The sequence below is a fragment of the Pan troglodytes genome, chromosome 9, assembly GCF_028858775.2.
Source record: "Pan troglodytes isolate AG18354 chromosome 9, NHGRI_mPanTro3-v2.0_pri, whole genome shotgun sequence".
Lineage (NCBI taxonomy): Eukaryota > Metazoa > Chordata > Mammalia > Primates > Hominidae > Pan > Pan troglodytes.
This window is the reverse complement of record NC_072407.2, coordinates 99462344-99476029: the sequence shown is the minus strand read 5'-3', so window position 1 is coordinate 99476029 and position 13686 is coordinate 99462344.

The window sequence follows — 13686 nt, the reverse complement described above, 5'->3', positions numbered from 1 at the left end:
CCTAAGTACACAAATAAAGTAGAAAGAAAATTATATATGTGATTTTGATCATGACATCACTTTCATAGTTACATGGATATCCTCAGTAATATGGATTTTACTTAAATAATACAATGAAATGTCAAATTTTTTCAGCAATTTGCATCCTTACTGTAGCTACTCAAGGATGAAAAGGTTTTTCATTTAGCGTCACCTGAAATCCTCAAAATCGTGCACTTTGCCTATAAGAACTATACAATTTTATCTAAATCTCAGATGTCTACCATTTAAATATTACTGTCCTACCCCAACTCCCCAAAACTAATAAATTATTATCTACTATTTTGTGAGCAGTTACTTTGTGCCAGACACAATTTTAAAATCTTATGTATAATTTTCCCAGCAACCCTGGGATAATTACTCCCATTATATAGATGGTATCAGTACATTCAACAACTTGGCAGATATTTCAGAGCTTCTGAGGGTTAAAGCTGTGATTTAAACCCATAAAGGTAACTAGCTACAGGTAGATTGTGGCAAGAGCTATCTATCTCCAATAAAAATATATCCAGGAGAAAAAAAAACCTTTAGGTGGGAAAGGCACCAGTGTATTTTACACATAAGTAACCAGTCAGAACATTGCTTTCTCAGCCACGTAATATAATTGGTAATTATGGTCCTAATAGAAATAGGCTTGACAAATGCCAGCAGTATGTGTGTTAAATTCTCATCTGATTATATCATAGTCACAGGGACCCCACAATAATTGTCAAAGGAAACTCAGGTTTATCAACAAATGTTTAAGGTCAGTGTTCTGTGTCCCCTGTGTAGTCAAACCACAGGAGAGCAATGACAGCTGTACCTGAAAAGGAGAAGTATACTGTTCACACACTGCTGGGCTGAAGTTTCCCACATGCTGTGTTCCAAGGGAATACAACCTGTCTGAATGGAAAGTCTTTAGGATATGTTCTCTATGCAGTCATTTCTAAATTTTGCATTAGAGGAATCACATTTGCTTGTCTAAGACAACCTCTCTCCAAAGTCTGACTCATAAATGTACTACTTATTTTTCTAAAACACACTGCAATGTGATTCATACACCCCAGGGCAAGATTGGGTATTAAATCAACGTCAGGCTCTATGATTTTTCATCAGGTTTGGTTCTGTGATAGAACTATTTAGCTTGAAAATATTTTTGTACTTTGAAGAGTAACTTTGTAACACCTAAAGGAGGTCAAGAATGGAAGCATTTCAGATTGCACTTGTATGTGTGTAAGTATATATAAACATATTATGTGTCTGTATACAGAGTGAGGAAAACATTAAGACAATCTGCATTAATCATAGTTGTCTGCTATTAATTTTCTATTATAGGCAATCTACTGCTGCAGCATATATATATATATATACACACATAGATAACATTTTACATAAAGGAATGACTGTCTCTTGTTCTTTTATGTCTAGCAAATAATAGTATACTGTCTAGAACATAATATGCCCTCCATCAATATTATGAACAAAACAACATGATTTAAAATTTAGCTTTATAATAGCCATGAAGCAAGTATTCCTAGTTTATAGATGAGTTAATGGAGTCTCTTGCTATAAAGAAGGTTACTGTTAACTGTTCATACTACTAGTAGATGCAGATCTATCACACAAGGAGCTCTCCTCTATTAAATGAAATAATAAGCACCCAATCTATTTTGCAGGAAGCTAATAAGATAGTGAATCTGGTCGTTCAGTCCATGGTTAATGTTTTGCCTTAATCATATATTTTATAACTCATAGATCCTTTCTGAAACATACCACTGATTCTCTGGTTTAATCAGATGATACCCTTTTTGAAGTCCCAGGTAGTACCTAGCCCAGATTAGTAATCCATCGGTTTCACATTGCTAACACTCTATTACACATAGAATATACTTAGCTTTTATGTTACAATCCCACCTGTGTCCCAAGGTCCAATTTGGAGTATGTTTCTCTGTATATGTACTTCTAATCAATTCTAAGTACTATTTCCTTTCTGTATGTGTTCCTAACCTTTAGTATTACATTGTAACCACAATTTTAGTCAATTACTTAATATTTGCTTTAAATATTTGTGCATCACAGTCTTGCCTCCTGGGGTGATTTTTATTTTTCAACTTGGTGAGGCCACAGTACCTAGATATTTGGAGTAACAATATGCTAGATGTTTCCATGATGGTATTTTTACATGAGATTAACATTTAAATCAGCAGACCTTGAGTAAAGCAGATTTTCCTCCATAATGTGAATGGGCCTCATCCAATCACTTAAAGGTATTAATGGATAAAAAGACTGAGTTCACCAGAAAAAAAATGAAATTCTGAAAGCAGACTGCATTGGCAACTTTTTCCTAGGTCTCCAGCATTTCAGCCTACCTTGCAGATGTTATGCTAGCGAGCCTCTACAATTACATGAGCCAATTCCTGAAATAAATCTGGGTATATGTATGTGTACACATATACAGACCCTATCCTTTTTCTCTGAAGAACCCTGACTATAACTCTTTAACTAGAATTTAATGCTTTTTTATGGAAAACTCTTGAGTGTTACATTTTTGTGTATTCTTCAGGACCCATTCTTCCATCCTGCTTCAAATATTTACAAAGCATATACTATGGACTCTCAAATAAATAGAGGGCATCCATGTAGAACTGTGCATGTAATAGTCAATTAGTACATATATTTTCTGAGTGAATGTTAATTTTAAATTCACTCCATTAAATATCTGACATACCTAACAACCACTTTGATTATTAAATTGCTGGTCATGGCCCCGGAACCTGTAATTCTATAATGTCTGACTAAAGAGTAACTTAGGTACTAGGAAAATAAGACTCAACACATAGGAATGAGTTTTGTGTTTGTTCCTATCAATTATTATTATGCCATTGTTAAATATACATAACTGATTTAAAATAATCTCCATTTAAGTTGAAATAAATTTTAGTCCTGTTTGACATCTTAAAAATTATTCTAGAAATTATTGTGAAAGAACCTCTATTTTATTAAGTGCTGTTGGGGTTCTTAAGAAAAATGAAGTTGTATAGTGGCAGTATATTGGAATATAATAAAAATGCATATATAAATTTGGCTCCTGTATTTCTTTCAAAGGAAGCATATTCTAATTATAAATTCAAACAAAAATTCAGAAGGCCTGATAAATTAGAAACAAATTGCACTTTCATTGAGGTAATAGGCAGTCTAAATTATACCTCAGAGTCTGAAGAAATTGCTAGACACACAAAGTAAAATACCTCAGCGTCTGAAGAAATCACTAGATACACAAAGTAAAAAAGATTGTCAAATAAAATATAAGTAGCAAATACCAAATACTGTTGTTAACAGTGACCCTTTAATGCTTTCAGATGCCAATTAGCTATCTCAGAAATCGTAGATTGAAAGCAAGAAATCTTTTTGCTACTGGGTATCTTGCTCTGTTTGGCTGTATTCTCTGTTTCATAATATAATGTAATGTAAAAGAATTCACCTTGTCAGAAATAACACATCATTTCAAAGAGAAAATATTACTTTTTCAAATGTTCTTATTGTATACAAATACATCCAGTGGAATTTTATTAACCAGGATATGCCTTTAATGGGCATAGTGAGGGCTGTGCCCAGTAGTAAGCTGGTAAATGTTTGACAGCTGCGTCTCAAAACAAAACAAGTCCTAATTTGTAGTACCCCGATTTCCTTGGTGAAATACTGATTCTAGCCAATTTTAAGCTACCAGTGTGAGGTCATCGAATTTGGAGTTGGAAAAAGATGGGCACAATCAGCTATCAAGAGCCAGTACAAACTGGCGCCAGCATGAATTGGCATCAGCATACAACTGCTTGTGCCCAGTGGCCCTCAGTGCTCCTTAGTCTTAAATTATGTGAATAGTAGGACTGCACCAAGCTGTTGTGCTCAGTTATTCGCAAGCATGCCATTTTGACAGTCCAATCTACTTCTTTAATTTAGGCTTGAATTTGCAAATTGTACAATTGGACACATGCTAATATTCTCAATTCTGATCACTCCTTTTAGAAGATTTAAGCATCTACATATAATAATAGCAACAACATGGCAGTATAATTGCATAGTATTTTATACTTTTTGAAGCTGCAGATGTAGATTATCTCACTTAAATTTCATAATTGCCATTAAGTAATGTGTTATTATTCCCATATTGTAGATAGGAAGAATCAGACTTAAAAAGTTCAAAAGACTCGGACCTAAGCACAAGATGAGGAAGGAGAGGTCATGGAAGCCAAAGAGCCAAATTATAAAAATAGAAGTATCCAAGAACACTGTGGATGAGCAGGTTTAAGTTTCCATAGCTAGATTTAAAATAACACCAGACAAGCAAAAGATTGTACATTCCTTGGTAAAATACAACAAGGTTTGACACTGGCAATTTCTGCAAGATTTATTTTCAACAAGCATGTTCACCCATAGCATTTTAGATATTTAGGGAAAAAGGCACTGGCAAATGCCAGGAATTATATTTGTTTCCTTATATAAAAAGCATATTTAATTTCTACAACACTATAAGTTTCACATTATTTTCTGCATTTGCTATACGGGGAGACAAAAGTCAAAGAGGATGAGTAATCTGCTCAAAGTTACATGCCTAGAAATAACTGCAATAGAAACCACATCTAAATATGTTTAGCTCTACATTCTACAAATCCCTTTTTCATCCTGTTTTTATCATCAATTTATACGTCAGCAAGTAAGAGGTATTCTTTCCATCTTCAGGCAAAAATTACCCTCGGCCCACATACCTGCAGTCAATACAGGAGGATATGCCAAGAACTCTAAATGAATAAACTGAATTCCTCTACCTTAAATTACATCTTCAAGCCCAAATTTCCCAATTCTTTAGACAGAACTTTTTGGTCATGTGTGTGTGTTTTTTTTTTCACACTATAACATTAAGCAAATTGGCCAAGCATCACCAAAGAAGAAACTTAAATGCTATATTGTTAACTTCCTTTGATAAAGAGTATATTTTGTCCACTTTGCATTCATTTTAAATGTCATAGTATTTACAAAGCAGAACATGGTAGACCACATAGTTTTTGGAACATTTTTAAAAAATTAGCATTCAACACACAGACTAGAATACACTGTCCCAAAGAGGTATCAAAAAAAGACAACCAGATTACCCACAGAGTAGACACACCCAAAATGAGAGTCTATGGGCTAATTCAGGGGCTGAACAATCCGAAGAATGGAGAACCAGATACAATGTCAGAAGGGCTATGCACATTAACCTCGTCCTGTCATAACTCAGGTCGAAAAGGAGGAGCTGATATACAAATATCAGGTATCGCAGAATACTTTAAAGTTAATTAAAGCTTATAAGATTCGTCTTATCAATGTTGCAATGTTCACAAGGATTTCTGGAACTATTTGACCTGCAATATATTAAAATGTGTGTATTTCTTTTGCAAAACCATCAAAATGAGCTAAAAAACATCATACAATCTGTCAGTTAGAGTTTGCTGGGTATGATGTTGGGATGATAGAATTTTTTATTCAGAAATATCATCAGCATTAAGAATAACAATCCAAACTTTTTAGGCAAATATTTATGCTTATTCTACACATGACTTAAATTAGATAATGTAGACTTAGTTTGAGCATACAAACCAAAAGGATTATAATACAAAATGGTACTTTAAAAATCTTTGTTTCAGAATAAGCAGTTTTTTCAGGACTTGGCATCCAGATGCCTTGAAAAAGTTACTGTATTCTGCAAATGCCCCTTTGACTAATGAATTGCAAGCCACAATTTCTTATAAATATCTAAGTATTGAGTTTTATATGTCAAATCTGGTATTGTTACTCAAGCCTAATGGGAAGATTTTTTCATAATTTTACTTTTTAGCATTTTTAAACTTACAAAAGTGACCAATATACATTGAAGAAAACTTTAAAAATTCAAAGAAAAAGAAGTATTAAAATATAATCAATAATCCTGCACCATAGAAGTTAAACATTCATATCTATGTTTGAAACTTTATATCCCTCAATCTATGTAAACATGTATAATTTTAAACCAGACCATAGTGTCTGAAATCTGCTTTTTCCCTCAGCAATATATTATCATACATTTCTCAATCATTATGATCAATTACTGCATACTAACTGGTCTTATAGACACAGAGTAATGTATTTAACCATACTTCTTTTTTGATATTTCAGTCATTTTTAACATTTTTGTGAGCATGAATGTCAGTTATCTCTCTGTACATCTTTGTGTACTTCTGCAATCTTTTTTGTGTAGTATTTTAGAATTGATAAAGAAAATAAACATATAAAATTTTTTTGATGTGTCTTCTCAAATTGTCTCCGCAAAAGTTTATACCAACCAAGTCTTAGCCAGTCAGGCCGAATGAGAGAAATATTAAATATGGGCTGGGTGTATTTAACATTTGTTCTGTTCATGTGTTTTTCACAAAGGTGCCCTTGGCCCTTCCTGACTGCCTTATGCAAAAATCAAGTACCATCCAAGTAACTGACACAACGAACCTGAGAGAAATAAAACTACTGGGAAGATTATTGAGCTCCTCCTCCAACGCCCATTAAATACGGAGGGTGAACATGCCATGTATGACTGATTAAACCACATTTAATGAATCCCTAGGGTCCTCAGTTGCAGCCTCTGCATTCTCCTCACTTTATCCTCCCTTTTACTTCCCCAAGGGCCAATTTATTTTGAATCCTAAACACAGTGCATGTTTTTCTATCCATTCCTCCCACTAACTTGACTTAGTTACACCTTAATTTGAAAGGAAAGAAAAGCCTTCTTAACAGTATCCACCCTTTTCCTTCACTTGTTTCTTCTTTACAGTTTTGTTTTTGAGCAAATTCATGGTGAATAAATACACACATAGATTCTGGGTGCAGAAATCCTGGATTCAGGTAAAATCTCTCCTTGTGTTTGACTGTGTGCTCACAGGTAAGCCTTAGTTTTTTCCTCCATAATTAATAATGTCTCCCTAGACATGATTTTATAAGATTTAATATATATAAATTAAAACACTTTTTAACTGCTCTGACAGTTACTTTTCCCAGTTCTCTGCCCTCCTAGCCCTTCGATAAATCCTTGGAGACAAAAATAAAGTAACTGATTCTTTCTAATCCACAGATACTAAACTATGAAGAATGAGCTATGTTTAGAATCTTCTGTTGTCTTGGTAAAATATGTCAAACATCACCCTTTTTTTGAAGCCATTTAAAATAGCTATTATTGATTGATTGAAACACCTTGGTTATTTTCTTTTCAGAATTTATAAGCTATGGATAATATTTGCTGTTATTTGAAAGTTGTTTGCCATTCGTACAATCAATACATTCTTAATATAATTTCAATGTTTATTTTCTGGATAGCAAATAGTTTCATAACCCCAAACCACCTATAGCTGTATATTTTTATTTTTTTTAATTGGGGAGTGTAATCTGTTTTTCCCACTCATGATGAAAAGGTATCAACAATAACAGGGAGAAATAAAAAGATTTAGCATTAAATGACAGTCTTCCAGACAATCATATGACATGTGAATAAAATTTAAAGAAGGATATATATTACCTTTTCATACCAGTCACTCTTCTGTCAGCTTAACATTTTGAATCTAAAGCATTTCAACAATGAGCAGTTGAACTAAATATAAAAAGGAATATATCTCAAGACTTTTTCTCTAATGCTTGGAACTTAGAAAATGTATTTTAGTTGAAAATATTTGTTTCATTCTTATGCTATTAAAAAATCACAACTTAGTGAAAAGTATATTGACTAGAGTCATTTTATTAACAAAGTCTGAGATTTAAAACTGTGGTTGTATGCTTTTTTGTTTTTCTTTATATGCCTAATATATTTAATATACTTGATATCAAGGTATTTTAGAAGTATTTAAAAAATTATCTAGACTCCTTAGGTTAACCCCTTCATATTTTGTCTACACATTATGATGGAAGTAAAATGATACAGAACTCAGTGGTTTATGAGATTATGAAAGCACAGTTAATGACTACCTGCCAACTTACTTAAGTTTCAAAATAAATCCTCTTTGACTTAGTTTTCTCACGTCAACAAAAAAAGTAAATGGAAACATTGAGAGAATGTGCCTTTATATAGATCAATTTAAAAAAACAACCCTTCATATCTGCCCTTTGTTAACAAGCATGTGAAAAAAATAAATACATTAGAAACATGTTTTTCATTTATGAACATATACAAAAGAAATGAGATCATGACTGCAATGCTGAAAACAAAAGTACTGAAATAGATATCTGATTTCATTGGAATAACAGATGCTTGACTAATTCAAGATATCAACAAGGATGTGAAAACAGTAGGCTATAAAGTCACCCCATGATGCGGCAAAGCTTGGAATTTGTAAAAGATGCAGTTCACTGAATTGCTAGCTTAATTGTGTGAACTGCTGTTGCTATTAAAACTAGATTTTTAAAACTTTATTTGATTTCTCTATTGCATCACCACCCACAGCTTAAAGTATACTAATTATAGTTATAATTTAAAAACACTAGGCACTGTAACAATTCTAACACATGAAAAAATATCTAAATTATAGGAAAAATTATGATATTCTCTCTGAACTACTCTTTTTTTGAGGGTGAGAAAGGGAAGTTCTTGTTTCTTTTTTCTAGATTCATTCTCATTGCTTTCATGTTTCAGGCAATGCCAAGGCTGGTTTCATAAATATGTAAATCTAGGTAATTGTCTCAGACTAATCTGATCTCAATTAAGTTACTTAGCAGGAATGTACCACATGGAGTGGCCTGTCAGTAGGTTTAAAACCATAGATTATCAGCAAAAATAACTTTCTGTAATAGAGGTCAAAGGGACTAGATTGAGAACTGCAGGAAAGGAGAATCTGCAATATCCAATATTATTCATCCAGAAATTATTCACTATTTGTTTATGGACTAGCAGACAGATAAACAATCTGAGGGCTAGCACAAAAATTAATTATGAAAAGACAAAAATTAACCCTCCCCAGGAAAATGGCATTTATGTACAAGTCTTTTTGTGATGCCAATGATCTCTCTCTTTGCCTCTGTCTCCTCTTTTCCCCCTCAGTGCCCTATCACACTAGGTTAATTGTATTCCTTTTAGCTGGCAGCTTTCAGATCCACTGGGTGGCTAGGTGTGCCCTTTGTGTTAACAGGTAACACAAGCCAGATATGCTTCTATGCTTCTATCTGGCTACACTCAAACCAAATACAGGGGATTTTAAACATGGAGTTCTGCCCTTTGTTAAAAAAAAAAAAAAAGCATGTGAAAAAAATATATAAAATAAAAATATCCTGGACAAATTTAGATTATGATTTTAGTTGTCGATTTGAGAAAGATAAATGGAAATGGCCAAACAGTTCTCTTGATCATTCACATTTCTGGTTTATTGGCCTGTTCTCTATTTTGGAATCTCTGTTTTGAGCCTTTTTTTTTTTAATCTTTTGGATTCTTCTTCTCTATTTTCTTTTTAAGAACTCTGTTGAGCTTTTTAAAGCTCAACCCAAAGGACCTGAGCTTTCCATTATGGGATATGTCCTATGTTGGCAAACCAAGGGCATAGGAATGAGATGAGTAGGAGGAGGGAGAGATGGGGAAGGCTGATTTTACTTGGTTATGCTAAAGGAGTTTGACTAGTTCAACCTCAACTCTCCAAGACATGAAATTTGGAGCTAAAGCACAAACAATAATAAAGTATTTATTTGTTATATATGGCAGATGTGTTCTCTGAACCTATTGTCTTCAGAATTCTGCAGTGGGTGGCAGGAAGTTTTTATCTTGACTTGGTAATTATCAAATGTATGATCTCTCTCCTCTCCCCCAACCCCACATACTCCACAGGGAATTTTAAGTATTTGATATCACAGACAAATATTTAGATCACAGTTAGGGTTACTCGGGTTTTGTCTGCATATTTTATTAGTAGTTTGGACCGTTCAAAATTATTCCAGCTATTTCTTATTCTAGGTAAGAAGTTAATGAGTGCACAACTTGCCACACTCTTATTTTCTGACATCTACCGAGATTGGCAGCAATGTTCACGCCTGCTGTTTCAACCTAGGCTCCAATGTGAGGAAAACAGCCATGCACAAAACAGCCACCAGCCAACCCATGATACACACACAATCTGTGAACAAGAAATAACCTCTTCTGTTTTAGGCAACTGAAATTTTAACTTTGTTACCATTAGCATAACCTAGCCTGTCCAGACAGCTACATGAAAAAAGTACGAATAAATTGTGTTTTGGCCTTAAATACAAATGTCTATAGCTGAAAATATGTACTTAATCTAGATTTGTGTGCCAGATTTGTGTATTAGTAGAAATAGAATATTTTGATATGTATTAGTAAAGTTTGATAACTAGTATACACACTAGGTTCATATAGTACGTCTATATTTTGTTAAGCATTAATGTATAAACTGGGGAATAGATGGTATTTTTCATGCAACAGATAAAAATGTTTCACAACATTCCCATGTTAAATCATACAAGAAATATGAGCAAAAACATCAGGTTCTTACACAAAGGGAGATAATAACAAAGCACATGAGTGAAACCAAAATAACTTAAAAACAACATACTGTATGATATCTCAAAGCACTGAATTTTAAGTGCCTCGTGAAAACACCTTCTTCAAATTTCTCTCAAAATAAGTTCCCTTGAGTCCTACGTGTGAACATGCATTTAACAAATTCCCTTTCCCCCTTGAAAATGCAAATGCTGCTACTCATCCCCACCTACTTAGCTAAACATCTTCTTTGGCAACAACTATTGGGACAATTTCATTAGTCCTGTATTGCAAAAGTTGTGCAATAGAATTTGAAAGCATGAGTAAGATTTGTTAACCTGACTGATGCTTGACTTATTTTTCCCCTTTCAAATACTATTCCTGTACATGATGGGAAAATCTATTTAACATAGACAATAACGTTGATTTCATTTTTGATGGGCACAAAGATGATGGGGTTCAGGACAGCCTACCACAAAATATAACAGTGGCATTTGAGGAAACAACAGAAGCAAGCCCTCAAAAATTTCCCACGCTTCTCCCCTAAAGCAGGCCATAAAACCTAGGTAACCTTCCCCTAAAAATGGATCATAGGCCCTGCCCTATACCTAGGGAAAAAGGAGTGAAACACAGAGATACCAAGAAGAATCTGAAGAATATGGAGAGGCCTTGCTAAGCCTCCCCTCCCACCTGGGATTTCTAAATCATACCCCCTTAAGTCCAATCATGTTTCTCCTCAACTGTCCACTTCTTCTTCTGACTTAGCATAAAATGTACACAATTTTTCCTGTTTATTTGAATCTTCATTTCTGAAGGCTCCCATGTCACACACACTAAATTTGTAGGCTTTTCTCTTGTTAACCTGTCTTTTGTTATAGCAATCGCAGCCAAAGAATAGCAATGGGTAAGGAAAGATACTACTTTTTCTGTTCTACAAAGAAACATGCTGTAACTTGGAACACGAAAAGGTTTGAATTATTCCCCATTAACTTTCAAGTAAAAAAGTAAAACACACTTCACCAAATTATGAATTTTTTTTTTTTTTTTTTTTTTACTTTTAAGTTGAGAGGTACATGTGCAGGTTTGTTACATAGGTAACCTATGTCATGGGGATTTGTTATACAGATTATTTCATCACCCAGGTACAAAAGCTAGTACCCATTAGTTATTTTTTCTCACTTCTCCCTCCTCCCACCTTCCAGCCTCCAATAAGCCCCAGTGTGTGTTGCTCCCCTGTATGCCTGTATGTTCTCATCATTTAGTTCCCACATACATATTATAAGTGAGAACATGTGGCATTTAGTTTTCTATTCCTGTTTTAGTTTTCTAGAGATAATGGCCTCCAGCTCTACCTATGTCCCTGCAAAGGATGTGATCTCATTCTTCTTTATGGCTGCATAGTATTTCATGGTGTCTATGTACTACATTTTCTTTATCTAGTCTATCACTGATGGACATTTAGATTGATTCCATATCTTTGCCATTGTGAATAGTGCTGCAATGAACATGAGTGCATGTGTCTATAATACAACAAATTTATATTCCACTAGGTATATACCCAGTAATAGAATTGTTGGGGCAAATGGTATTTCTCTTCTTAGGTCTTTGAGGAATCACCAGACTGCCTTTCATAACGGTTAAACTAATTTACACTCCCATTAACAGTGTACAAACCTTCCTTTTTCTCCACGATCTTGCCAGCATCTGTTATTTTATGACTTTCTAATGATAGCCATTCTAACTGGTATGAGATGGTATCACATTGTGGTTTTGATTGATATTTCTCTAATGATCGGTGATGTGGAGCTTTTTTTACATATGATTGTTGGCCACATGTATGGATTATTTTTGAAAAGTGAATTTTGAAAGTGGTTAGTGAAAGTGCTATTCAATGCTATTCCTATTAAACTAACATTGAGATTCTTCACAAAACTGGAAAAAAAAATTTAAATTTATATGGAACTAAATAAGAGCCCAAAGAGGCAAGGCAATCCTAAGCGGAAAGAAGAAAGCTGGAGGCATCACACTACCCTACTTCAAACTATAGTATAGTGATACAATAACCAAAACACCACGGTTCTGGTACAAAAACAGACACATAGACCAACAGAACAGAATAAAGAACCCAGAAATAAGACCGCACACCTACAACTATCTGATCTTTGAAACACCTGACAAAAACAAGCAATGGGGAAAGCAGTCCCTATCAACAAGTGGTGCTAAAATAACTGTCTAGCTATATGCAGAAGACTGAAACTGGATCCCTTCCTTATACCATATACAAAAATTAAATCAAATGGATTAAAGACTTAAATGTAAAACCCAAATCTATTAAAAACCTACAAGACACCCTAAGCAGTACCATTCAGGACACAGGCACAGGCAAAAATTTCTTGATGAAGACACCAAAAGCAATGGAACAAATGCAAAAATTGACAAATGGTATCTAATTAAACTAAAGAGCTTCTGCATTGCAAAAGAAACAATCAACAGAGTCAGCAGACAACCTACAGAATGGAAGAAAATTTTTTAAACTGTGCATCTTGGAAAGGTCTAACATATCTAGCTTCTATAAGGAACTTAAGAGATTATTGTTCTTTATTTAAAAAGTGGCAAGATATTCTATGGACATTTAAAATACATAATTTGACTGCAGGAGAATTCTAGATAAGCGTTGATGAGCTATGAATGGAACTCCACTCCTTATGCTTGGGAACATTCTTCTCTAAATGCAGAAATGCATATTTGGCATGCAGCAAAAACACTCAAATTTTAAAAAAGAAAGCCTGAATCATGCTGCTTCTTTCTTCAGGGCTCATCTGGCCATCCGGATGGTTGAAGGTTTTTTGTATTTGCTTTCTGCCATAGTTCGGGTAAAGAACATAATGAAACGTCAAATTATTTAACAACTTATTGTTCTAGCAAATGATATGGAACTTAAAGTCTTATTTGAAAGAACCCTCTTCAAAACTCCTTGAGATTTTTTTTTCTACAAAATAAATAAGGGAGATGATATCATGTAATTTCCAAGTGACTCAAGCTCTCTTTGTTGGTGACACCTATTACTTTTTTATAGCTCTGTTACACTGCAGAGTTTAAATGTTTCTTGTATTCAAACACTATAGTTTCATGGGAAT